The 13,925-nt window shown below is 33.2% G+C and overlaps 1 long non-coding RNA gene across 1 annotated transcript; it reads right to left on the reverse strand.

Moving 5' to 3' along the window:
* Window positions 1-8,686: 8,686 nt before the first annotated feature.
* On the reverse strand, window positions 8,687-13,103 carry LOC135087339 (uncharacterized). The gene is made up of 6 exons (XR_010260750.1): window positions 12,800-13,103; window positions 12,559-12,707; window positions 12,134-12,190; window positions 11,376-11,858; window positions 10,900-10,951; window positions 8,687-10,120 (listed from the first exon to the last, which is right to left on the reverse strand). It is a non-coding gene; the product is annotated as an uncharacterized LOC135087339 (long non-coding RNA).
* Between the last annotated feature and the right edge of the window lie 822 nt (window positions 13,104-13,925).

Below are 13,925 nucleotides of genomic sequence, written 5' to 3' on the forward strand. Positions count from 1 at the left end.
GGTACTTTGGAGATGGTACGAAATACAAACACCACTAGATTAACGTTTACTAATCGTAAATACAATAATTGCTTCTTAAAATTAAGTTTTGATTTATTTTACTTTGCTTAAACAACCCTGACGCTTGAGCTGCGAGGTCGATCAATTCTGATCACAAAAAAATTGCGCTCTTGTGAGCGTAGTAGTAAGGTGCGATTTCGAATGCACCAGGTTCGTTGGAAATTTTGATTATTATTATTACCGTTAAAATGTCCGCATCTGATCCTGATCAAGGGAGTGCAATTTCTGTTGCTACTATTATGTATTCTGTGACTAAAGTGAATTAACTAACTTTGTATTGTGAAAGTAACTACTCGGTCTTTTGTGTTTTTTTTTCTTCCTTGGCAAAAGTTTTATGTGAGGACGCCTCTTTTTTGTAATTATACTTTTGAATGGATTACAGCTGTGTGCAGATGTTGCTGACCCTTGGGTTTCTTTTGTTTATATTACGCAAGGTTTCGCTTTTGTTTCTGTGGGATAATTTGTGTGCGTTTCGTGAGAAAAGACAATGCCGGAAATTGGCGTCTTTTTTTTTTCGCGCGGCCATCGACCAAACCTTGTTTTTTTATTACAAAATAGTGTAATAAACCAAACTTACTATGACATGTATACCTCTAAACTCAGTCTGAACTGAGTTACGAGCGTTAGAAGTTTGATGATTTACATACTAGGAGATTTGATTTTTGCGCGCAAGTTTTGTAAGAAATTGCAACAAAATAGTGCCATTGTATGTGTAAACAAAGAATACCATCCATTAAAGGCCCCAGACATCAGTGTGGAGCAGAATCAGCGCAATAAAAAAATAGCGCAATATTTTGTTGTAATTTCTTACAAAACTTGCGCGCAAAAAGCAAATCTAGTATGTAAATCATCAAACTTCTAACGCTCGTAACTCAGTTCAGACTGAGTTTAGAGGTATACATGTCATAGTAAGTTTGATTTATTACACTATTTTGTAATCGAAAAACAAAGTTTGGTCGATGGCCGCGCGAAAAAAAAAAGACGCCACCTTCCATACAAAATCTGGCATTGCCATTTGTTTTAAATGCGTATCTTCTGTTGTTAGTCCAATATTAGAATTAAGTTATTGCTTTTTGGAAACTTTTTATGGTGACAGGATGTTTCTTTGGTTGACCTTTCCTGGATATGCCTTTGGAAAGTTGGTGCAATGGTTTTTTTCTTGTTTGAATGTATTTGAAGCCTTTACATCTGTAGGGATACAGTGATTTTTTTTTCCCCGACTATTTATTGTTTTACGGCACAAAGGTCCGTTTCCTTGATATTAAAGTGGTATGTAAAATGAGAAGTAAATAAGGGCTACTAGTTGTTATCTTTAGTTAGCAAAGTAAATACTGAATCTACCTAGGTACTAGTTATTATAAGAGATGCGCCTCAGATTTAGCTAGGATTTAAACACACTGCTTTTGTTTTTTGCGACTGGGATTTATATTGACGGTAAGTTGTGCGCTCGTATGCGCGTTAATTTTGGTATAAACAATGTTTACCTAAATATTGTTTTTTTTTTTTTTTTAAGTTTTTGAGTAAACACAGTAGATATTGGATATGTCAATATAGAAAAATAAGGAAAGATCTCACCAGGTTTCGCCGATTTAGCTGATTTTGTACTCCTTTGACTTAGGTGTTGCTCTGGTACCTGGAGGCTTTTCCCACTCACTGTGTTGGCGGATTTTTTTTCTCCTATATCATGTATTAATTTATTTAATTTAGTTTAATTTTTTTTTTGGAAGAAGATGATTGAATATACAGTAAAAATATGTAATTATATTATGATAAGTACATATGCTGCGTTTTTTTTTTTTTTTTTAATACTAAATTTAACACTGGATGCTAGTTCTGATAAAAGTATATCAGAATATTTGCGATTTTAGTTTTAAGAATAGGAATCCAGCTTTATATATTTGGGTTATCACTCTTGTAACACTGTTACCTATTATATTATTGAATTTTGATTTGTTTTCGTGGGATTCTCACTATTGTAACACTGTATTGTTTTATATTTAATTTTTACATATTATTTCATTTTGGTTAGTTTTCGCTTGATTATCACGATTGCAGCACTGTACTAATTATGTTAATTAATTTGATTTGTACTTATGTTATTTTTGATCACTTTGTTTGTTGGTTTACGTTCCACGGCTTAAAATGCACTTTGGGTTTACGACCGTTTGTATTATACGCGGTAGGGCTTTGCAAGTTGCAAGGGTCTTTTCGGGTCGGACCGTCTAGAGCGCACGTGTTGTGCACGTCCACTCTCGAACGCTGCCCAAAAAGGACTCCAAATTATGTCATAGTACTTGGTACAAAAGTAGAAATGTCAGGTAAGTAAGATTACAAGTAGGAAGTTTTTCATTCCAGTAAAGTATATCCACTTACTTTACTCTTATGTAATACAGTTTTTAAAAGCCAATTATCTATACTTATAATAAATCTGTAGAGAGGTCAATTCTGTACATGAAATATATTTTCAAAATAACTATCAGGGGGTGATTAGTGATCGATACTGATGACAAAAATGCAATCAGTAAAATTTTTGTCTGTCTGTCTGTCTGTCTGTCTGTCTGTCTGTCTGTCTGTATGTTCCTTATAGAAACAAAAACCACTTGACGGATTTTAACGAAACTTGGTACAATTATTCTTCATACTCCTGGGCAGGTTATAGGATACTTAGGAATTCCCACGGGAACGGGAATTAGCGGGAAAATCCTTTTGTACGAAAAATCTAAACCGCTTAAGTTAGACGCTTGAAATTTGGCATGTAGGTACCTTAGTAAACTTAAAGCTTAGTTACAACAGGATATTGCAAAATTCCCATGTAAACGGGAGTTAGTGGGAAAAAACATTTGTATGAAAAAATCTAAACCGCGTAAGATAGACTCTTGAAATTTGGCATGCAGGTACCTTAATAAACTTAAAGCTTATTTGCAACAGGATATTGCAAAATTCCCACGGGAACGGGAGTAAGCGGGAAAAAACATTTGTATGAAAAAATCTAAACCGCGTAAGATAGACTCTTGAAATTTGGCATGCAGGTACCTTAGTAAACTTAAAGCTTAGTTACAACAGGATATTGCAAAATTCTCACGGGAACGGGAGTTAGCGGGAAAAAACATTTGTATGAAAAAATCTGAACCGCGTAAGATAGATGAAGGGGGGGTTAAACGACATACACGCGCACGAAGTCGCGGGCGGCCGCTAGTTTTTAATATAAAAATATAACTTCGAAAAAAAGTGCATTCACGCTTTTTAGTTCATTAAGTCTCAACTGACACTATAGTACATATTTTCCCATGTTAAGCGCAAATATTTTTCCTACTAGTTATACTTTATTAGCTGATCCAAATAACTTTAGAAACTAGACTTATTTATTATAATTGTTACAGTCAAAACTCAAAAGAACGTTAGTCAAAATTACTAGGAAATCATTAAAAACAATTGACAACATTTCATATTTTTAACATGCATGTTTTATTCTTTTAAATGAAAGTAGATACAAAACTAGGACACCCATATTTTTTCATTTTTCAAAATAATGTACTTTTCATTATTAAATTCTATTTAGAAGTTCGGTACATTCCAAACAGACGTAAGCGCCAAATGACGTCATACATACGGTTGAACGCAGGTGATGCCTTTGCTATACTCTGACCGACAAAAAGAAAGTTGTGATATGTCATTGTCAATGTCATTCATGATTGGCTGTCAGACTCGTTACTTAGTCGTTGGCGTCTGAATTTTTCAATTTATTTTGATTATTTCCTATATTTCCAAGTGATATTATCCTCATTCTGTTTGTATTAAAACACAATGAGAGTTTCGGAAGGATATTTAGTTGCCGATAGCAGGAATTTGCCGAAAGTCGATTATTTCATGCTATTGCAGTACATGCACGAGAATGAATGCTACAATGTTGCAGAGATACGTAGTGCTAAGGCATTACTAGCATCACGGGAAGCCTATGTCGACACAGCCGTAGGATATGTGGAAATCAAGAGAGAAGGAAACTCATGCACCGTTAAATGCAGGGTAACACCCGAACATAAAGTGAAAGCGAAGTTGTACCAAGTTTCAGCTGTCATTGACGAATCTGCCGAAAAGATAGTCACGGTAGAATGCAACGACTGTGCAGCTTCTGCAGGAGGATGCAAACATGCAATCTGTTTTGCCATTTGGCTTATAAAAAGGTCTGATGAACCTTCTACTACATCAACAACATGCTATTGGAGTAAACCAAAACTTGCTGGAGCTGTAGGTGACCAGCAGTTCATCTTAGCCAAAAACATAGGCAAAAAGAAAAAAAATCCGGACAATCTAAACATAAGTGTCAATCTGTCTATGTTCTCTGAAGAATGCAAGAGGCGAAAACTGACTACTGGAATGATTTTAAATTACTGTGGGAATCAACAGCCCACATTAAATGACTTTACGGTATTCAATTTGATGCTGCAGTTTGTCCACCAATTTTATGATCACAGTTATGACAATTTAAAATCATTTTGTGCCACAACATTAACTGAAGATGTGGTTAAAAGCATTGCTGAAGCTACAAAAGCTCAAGCAGAATCAAAACTGTGGCATTCTATGCGTCAAGGCAGAGTGACAGGGTCCAGAATTTATGAAGCCATTCACTGCAAAACAGAGAACGGTGCGTTAGTACAAAGCATACTAGGTGGATACAAGGTGCCGGAGACAAAAGCTATCAAAAGGGGCAAGTTGTTAGAAAAAGAAGTAATCAATGAGTTAGAAAAAGACTATGGAGTAATTCAACATACAGGATTGATTTTAATTTCCCCAATTATTGGAGTTTCACCTGACGGGATTTGTTCTGATTTTGTCATAGAAATAAAATGCCCTATGAGTGACAAAACTATGAAAAGTTATGTAAGAGACGGGATATTACATGAAAAATATAAAGCCCAGATAATGGTCCAAATGCATGCTGCAAAAAAAACAAAAGGACTGTTTTGTGTTGCCGATCCTAGTTTTGAAGAGACAAAACTAATACACAAGTACTGGGTGGAGTATGATGAGAATATGAGATGTATGTGGTCGCTTTATTAAATGCTGCTGAAGAGTTTTGGAAACAATTTATTTTTAAGACTATTTTACAAAGTGCAAAATAAAACATTTATAATTTTGTATATTTGAGTCTTTTATTCATCCTATTATATTATAAACTTAATATTATTAATCCTACTTTATATTACAAATGTAAAAGTTTGTAAGGATGTATATTTGTTACACTTTCATGCAAAAAGTACTGAACGGATTTTGATGAAACTACTGCATTTTTGTGTATACATCAGAATAACATTATAGGCTTTAATTTTAACGATATGTGACAAGCAAAATTTAAAAGCTAATTAATTCTTAATAATAGAACTGTGTAAATTTATCAATCCACATGCCACAATAACTGCATCATCTGCATGTTGAATTAATTTATTATTTATTACAGAATGTGGTTTCAATAATTTAAACTGCCTCACTCTTCTTATCACCCTCTCCACATGAATACGTAGACTGGCAATGACCTTGCTTTTGATAGCTTCCTGCCTTAATAACTTTTGATTTTTTAAGACACTGGGTGGCCGAAGTAGATTATTCTGATTTCTACTCAGTATAGAATCTATGTGCTTAAATCCTCTGTCTGCCAATACAGTACACTTGGGTGGGAGCACATCCAGAAAACCACTGTTTTCTACTATATTGGCATCAGATATACGTCCACCGAAGCCAACAGATACAAAGTTAACAAAACCATCAGGTGTTACGGATATCAAATATTTTAAAGTGTTAGCATTTTTGTACTGTGACCATGTTAGAGACTGGTCAATGGGATTTGATGGTTTTTCAATTTCTATTTCAAAGCAATCGATAATGCAAAAAACATTTGAATATTCTTTATTTGTTTTGAAGGAGGCTGGCAAGTTTCTTTTGACTTCATAAACACGTGGAGAAAATATTAATTGTTTAAAGAACTTAGATAAAGTACACAATGTCTTCAAAAAAATTCTCCATAATGTGGTTAGTGACACTTCAAACATGCCTGAAATTTGATAAAAGGGTGTGCTATTTTTAATTTTATATAATGTGATTATTATATGAAAGGATTTTATTTTTAGATTTAATTCTAAATATTCAATCAACCAATAATAATTCTTTGGCAAACATATGTAGTTTTGTGGTTTTTTCTCAATCAGGTTAAGCATAAAGTTTCTACCCTGTCTTGTAGTTTTAGTGACAACTACAGATGAAGTTTCTGAGATTTCAGCAGAGGTGGTGCTTCCTTGAGTTGAAGGTAAAACTTCTTCCATCTCATAATCTTCTTCAAACACTTCTGGTTTCTGTTCTTTCTTTTTGTAAATGGCACAATAAGTAGTTCGATCTGATGTTTTTGGCTTCACTTGTACTGCTTTGCTGGCTTTAGTTATTAAGGGATTATTATAAAATGCCCCTATATTCGATTGTGTAGATGATGCAGAAGATGTGCTTGGTCTAGGTTCACAAATTTTTTGATGATCCGTTGAAAGCGTTATTCTAAGAGATTCTGGTAGCCGAGACTTTAACTTTGGTCGCACTTTCATTGTCTTCCAATACCTATAGTTCTCCACATCTTCCTCCAACTAAAAAAATAATAAACATATCAGTGTGTCACAAACACAACTAATAGAAATGTTAAAATAATATCATTTAAAAATGTAGTTACATACATTGAGGTGATCTTCGCATATATATAAAACGCGTTTAGGGCATGTAATACCCACAGCATTGCACCACTCTTGTTTTGCGGAGCTAGGCACCGCAAAAAATGCTTTCTGATGATCTCTTGAACAGTTTTTGCAGATTGGTAAGAAACAATATTTCGGATCCTTCATTGGCATCCACGCTTCATTAGGATTCATTTTATTGACAAAATACGACTCAAAAGTCACTCAGTAAACAGAATAAATCCCCTTTATTATCTAACGAAATAAACCATTCGTACTTGTTTATGTTCTCCACTTCAAGTGACATTGACATATTTATTTTGTTTGTACTTTTTTTTTTTCAACAAAAACGTGAATTCGTAGGCAAAGGTAACTATCTCATTCAACCGTATAAGTGACGTCATCACATATTTTTTCGTTTTTATTTTTTTTCTCAGAAATAAAGCAATAAAAAAATATGAAAAAAATATGTTAGTACTCAGGACAGGAAAATAAAGAAATGGTATTTTTGTTTTAGGGTCTTGTTAATTTTGAAATGTTGTCAATTGTAAAGCGTAGCATTTGTGTGATTTATGCATACAAAACATACATACACTTGAAAAAACATAACCCTCCTTGTTCCGAACCCATGTTAGCGCCATCTACCTATATTATTATAAAACAAATGTTTGTAAAGCGCCATCTATAATTCATCTTGCTTTATAAGAACTAACAGTACAATTAACAGTTTACGAAATGATTTAAACAAGGAATCATAGATGGCGCTACGCGCGTCCGTCCGTGCTGTGCACGAGTGCGACCATTGTAACATTCTCTCACAGATGAGACAGGGACAGATAGGAAACGGCCCTATGATTGGTCCGTTCATAGTAAAAGTTCCGGCATCTATGGACTTCCATTGGGTAGCGCTAAAAAAAAAAAAAAAGATCGTAACTTCTTAATAACGACTGCCTTAGCGACGTTGCAGTACCGCTTTAATATATTTTATAACGAGTAACGTTACCGCACCAATAACGGTACGGGTACATTATTATTTCAAATTATTTATAGAAATAAAAAACCAAATAAATAAGTTTTATTAAGAAATTTATTTCATAAAAATACAACTTAAAAACAAATGCATACAACTATCGACAAAATTACAAAGGTGGTCCTATCTTTTGAGCACTTGAGTCTGAACATGAATTACATCTTAGAATTATCTACACGTTCGAAGATAATAATTATACCAACCGGATGATTTCTTATTCCGTAAGGAAAATTACAAAATAATAATGGAATAAAAAATCATCCGCTTAACTCGATAATTATAAGTAAGCACCATAAACTTAGGAAACTATGAAATACTATTAGTAAGTAAAACTATACAGCCATTAATTCACAGAATCATCAACTGCAGGTTTTTAAGGAAAATAAAAGAAAACCTACCGCGCCAATAGAAAATAAAGTCTGGTTGGGCTTTATTTTCATCAATAACATTGAGACTGAACTATTTATGAATATAATATTCAGTAACTAGCTGTTGCCCGCGGCTTCACACGCGTGTAATTTAGTTTGTCAAATATCATCATAAATTATAGCCTATACAGGGTGGAATTTTGTAATGCCACCTGAAGGGAAATTACTCTTAATACTGTAGATAGAAAATTTTACACAAAGGAAACATTCCTTTATTTTTGTAAAGAAAGAGAACTGCATTCAAAGATTTCCGAAAATTTTGCGAAAATACACCACCATACCATACGATTTTCCGTAAATAATTACAATAATTTAAGATTTCATCCTTATACTTAACTTTAACGATCGGTGCAATAAAATAAAGGCTGTAGTTTTTTCACAAATTTTAGTTGGTTCGATTCCCGGGTGTGGCAAGCTAAGTTTTGGAAATCTTAGAATGCAGTCCTATTTCTTTTAAAAAATAAAGAAATGTTTTCTTTGACTACAATTTTGTATCTACAGTATTAAGAGTACTTTACCTCCGAGTGGCATTACAAAATTCCACCCTGTATGTTAGTTACTTTGGGTTTTAAAGTATAATACTGCAAAGTTTCATCAAAATCCGTTCAGTAGTTTTTTCGTGAAAGACTAACAAACATTTAACATCCAGATTCCAGACATCCATACAAACTTTCGCATTTATAATATTAGTAGGAAGTAGAATTTGAGTAAATCTATCTTTAATTGCCAAGTAAGTAAATGTTAAAGATTCTTAGTTAATTTATCTCTGTTTGAGTCAATTTTAGTCATTAAACCCATTATTACAAAAGAAATTAAGCCCAGGATGAACCTTCGACAATTAAACCTCCTCTATGAATGGGATGAACACTGGTTTAAAATTACATTTCCATACTAAATATCAATTTTACCGAGAGTTTAACTTTTTGTAATTAAAAGTACCCACCATTGAAGCCAACAGAACAGAATAATATAATTATTAACTTTTTGCAATAATTTATTGTTTACAAGCGAGCGAACATTTCTATTGTCGCAGACTATAAATCCTACTAATATTATAAAGGTCAAAGTTTGTGTGGATGTTTGTTACTCTTTCACGCAAAAATTACTGAACGGATTTGGTTGAAACTTTACAGTATTATTATTTGTAACCCAGATTAACATAATAGGGTATAATTTATGCCAATCTGTGGCACTAAATTTCACGCGGGTGAAGCCGCGGGCAAAAGCTATTTATAAATAAATGGTACCTAATTCTGTTTACAATAAAAATGATGATTACCTGTAATTGCGTAACACTAGACAGCCATTAACAAAATGAATCATTTTTACCGTATTTGCATGTTTATAAGAAACTAGCTGACCCGGCGAACTTCGTACCGCCAGTAAAAATCCGGTTTTAGCCTATCTTCATTAGGGAAAATGAAGGATTCTAATTGTGAAATAATTTTTCAAATTGTTTTCCGAAAAAAAGTCCAGTACTTAGTTTCGGAGCCTCTTCAATATAAACAAACAAACAATCAATTATGTCCCCTTATAAGTAAAATTTGTGTAGAAAAAAATATACTACGATTTTCTTTAACTTGCGTAAAACTATACAGCCATCAACAAAAGACCTACTTAACAGTACAATTTTCCATAATAAATTATGGTATTAACAAGTTATTATCAGTTTCCAAAAAGTGAATAATCTACTGCAAGTTTCTAAGAAAAAAAAAGACGACAATAAAATTTACCCTAATATAGATTTATAAATTATTTGTTTATACAAAAACTACGATTTTCTTTGACTCAAGTAAAACTATACAGCCATTAACAAAGAAATTCACAATAAGTACATTCTTGAGGCAAAAATAACAAAAAACTTTAGTTGAAAAAACCATACACTGGGCCGGAATCTGAAACAATATTAATTACATTATTATGATTCTTACAAATCATAACAGACTGAAGAAGCGGTTTATAATAATAGAAAAAGAACTCAAATTGGCGACTTGTGTCCACTGTGTGCACGTGATGTCTGTCGACGCTTATTCCATTCATATTAAACCAGATTAAATTTGGTGTAACATTTACAATATTATTAAGGATAATACTACTACATACTGGGTGATTCTTTAAGGTGTTGTCATTTTTTTATGAGCGACTCAGAATTATTAGTAACTTAATCGATTTACGTAAAGAGCAGATTTTTTTATTTATTTCATAATTTATTATTATCAAAAACAGCATGCGTGGACTTATCCATGAAATCACAGTCATTATGGCGCACGAAAATAAACCTTATAGCCTTTACAACTTAAGGTATATGCACACGCGCATTATCAACAGATTATAGCGCAGTAGCGTAGTCAATACTGCGTTACCGCAACATATTTATGAACAGCTTATGATTACATTTGTCTGAATTTGTTTTAGATTTGTGTGATCGTTAAAACGCTTACAATATTTTTTTAAATTGGCACTGCGCTTATATTTATGAACTCGACTGTACATAATTTATATTTAAATGATATTATTGAGCGTTTGTCAAACCTTCCAAATTTGGGGCTGTATCATTGCGGCAGTTTTTTCACTCAATACCTTCATTTTCTTGATCGTTGACTAGGCAAAATAAATATGTGGCGCAATAGCTCATACGCTTTCGGGCTCCGTTTTAAAAACCCAAAGAGTCCACCTTTTGTTTGTGTGTACCGCCTCTGCTTGATGGGTTTATTTGCAAGCTGAACCTGAAATAATTAATAACAATAGTATAATACATGTATTAATCATATAAATGCTTACTTAAAATTAATTATCTACTTTGTAAAAAGCATCAAAACATGTAACTGAAATACTTAATATTTATTTATTTATTTAAACTTTTATGCCAAAATAAATTTGTACATAAGGCGAACTTAATGCACTAAAGCATTCTCGACCAGTTTACCTTTGGGTTGAGCAGAAAAGAAATTTGTTTGGCGGTACTTCTAGTGCAGGAAAGAAAAACAAAAACAAATAATAATATGCTACATACATAAATAATATATAAAATATATAATAAATAAATACATACATAAAATAGATGATTGAGTTAAACTGAAATTACAATTCATGAAGATGAAATCATTTGGAGGAAGTGATTATGGACAGATTTTTTAAAAGAAAACTTACTAGACGCTTGCCTGGTCTCTTCAGGCAGAGAGTTCCAGAGCCTTATGGCCTGGAGACGGAAGGAGTCGGATCGGATATTAATAATTTTAGAAGAATACTAGCGGCCGCCCGCGACTTCGTACGCGTGGATCCCGTTTTACCCCCTTCATCTATCTTACGCGGTATAGATTTTTTCATACAAATGTTTTTTCCCGCTGATTTCCGTTCCCGTGGGAATTTCGGGGATTCCTTTCTTAGTGCATCTCTACGGTACCTAAGCTACGTCCCTTCCAAATTTCAAGTGCCTATGTTTAGCCGTTTCGGCTGTGCGTTGATCTATCTTACGCGGTTTAGATTTTTTCATACAAATGTTTTTTCCCGCTTACTCCCGTTCCCGTGGGAATTTTAATAAATTAAATACATTATTATGATATCTTAGGACGCAGCAATAATATTATCCATAATGACAGATGTGGCTCTGATGTAGATGGCAGGATACAGTTTCTGAAATATTTAATAAAACATAATTAAAATTTATTACATAATTAAAAAATTAGCATAAAATAAACCTATAAAATTAATTAAGTATGATGGTATAACCTGTGGTATAACTATGTAAAATTAATTTAAAAAGATAATTTTATAAGATAGAATACTGCAACCTTTACTAAATATAAGTATTTTACATATTGAAATTATAAATTATGTTCGAAGAATATTGTAGGTGACTCATCAATTTAAAAGTACTTAGGTATTATTTACAACTGAGTTGAACATACCTTCACTCACAGCATTATCTGGCAACAACATTGAATTGAAGTTATCTCTATTAGCAGCTAGAAAGAAAAAAAATATAAACAATCATCTATTGCAACATCCTGTATTGAAATCTTAAATGTTAAAATTAGTGTTTCAATTTTTAGTGGTAAGTTACTGTGTTAATAATACTCGTATAATTTATGTAGGGTGCCTAATCCAAACAAATAGAATAAAGATAATTTGTTTTATTGAAATGTAGTAAAATAGCTCTTTCTATTTTGGTTTTATTGACTAAGTAGATTGATCTTAAAATAAAAGTAATACTTATTAAGAACATTGTTTACTTCTTTAGTCAAATCAAAAAATTAAAATATCTTTATTCGTATAGACTAATTAAATTAGTACTTGCAAAACACTTTATGGTTTAATCTAGGTATATACTTACTTTAACTTACTGGATGACCTGATCAGCAACAGCTTGGATGGTCGCCGAGATGTTATTATTTTCTTCATGGATAAAAAAATTGGACATCCATTCATCATAATCAATAGATTGTTTTAGATTTATTTATCCTCAAAATGCGATTGGCAGACCTGAAACAAAAATCAGTCAGTTCAGTCCTAGGGAAATTGCAGCAAATTTTATAGCAATTTGGAATGTTGTTTAATAACCTAAAATCACTTGCCTTTCTTTGACGAAGTTGCTCCTTTGTCATAGTTCCTGATAAAGGATTTGCAAGCAGGAGTTACTGTATCCTTAGAGCCTGCAATGCTTCATCACGTGCCAGAGAAAAAACCCTGGACTTGGTGGACGAGCAACCGGTCACGATGCATTTGGTATCGTATACGTAATATGAAACAATCTTGTTTACACGGTAAACAATGTAAATACGGTAAAATGACCATTATGAGCAATGAAAATTGCTTTTTTGTTTGCTTTTATTTCCGAATATTTCGGAATCAAGATTTTTTTAACTCAGAATTTCGAAAAGAAAAGAATTGAGTGAATGAATGATTGATTGAATGAGCGAGCGAATTCAGCGAATGAATGAGTGGATACTGTCCTGTCAATGTCATTATAGTTCCAAAATACTGGACTGTCCTGTCGATGACATTGACAGTGGGGCGCCACCGTCAATACCGGATCGCTGGTTCAGATTTTTGCCATGTTGGAAACCATATAGTTGAACGATGGGAGCGCCCCCCTGTCATTGAGTTTGGTGGGACAGTTCAGCGTGGGTCATCTATAAAATGACAGTTGACGTAAAGGATACTCTTTTTTTTTTTAATTGGCCCAATCCTACAGGCTATGTTCGCTGAGATTACGTGGATGCTCCTAGAAATGACATTTGACTAACCATCTGTCAAACTGTAGCGTTGCAGTTTTGGCTGTTTTTCACAAATTGTTTTTCTTTCTCGATGTTTGGATTTAGGATACCACTAGCGACATCTATTGGCGTGATTTAGAATTAATTTGCAATAGATGGCGCTTTTTGCTCAGTCAATTCAAATATATTTTATTGAAACATTTCCTAATGTTTTTGTTTTGATTATTCTATTTTTTAATAGAATATTTTCAGTGTTCAGGAGATTGTTTTCATCATGGTTTTTATTAGTATTTGCTTTTCTAAGCGGCGAAACGAAACGTCTTGCGATGTCAATGACTCGCAAGCTGTCAGTTGAGCTGTCAAATGACTTTGGAATTTTGGTCGATCTTGCGCGGCCGCAGTTTTATTATTTTCGGGGATGTAATCCCCCATGTTTCAAATCGTGTGATGCGGAATGCATCCACGATAATTTATTAATATAATT

The sequence above is a fragment of the Ostrinia nubilalis genome (genome assembly GCF_963855985.1).
Source record: "Ostrinia nubilalis chromosome W unlocalized genomic scaffold, ilOstNubi1.1 SUPER_W_unloc_1, whole genome shotgun sequence".
Taxonomy (NCBI): Eukaryota; Metazoa; Arthropoda; class Insecta; order Lepidoptera; family Crambidae; genus Ostrinia; species Ostrinia nubilalis.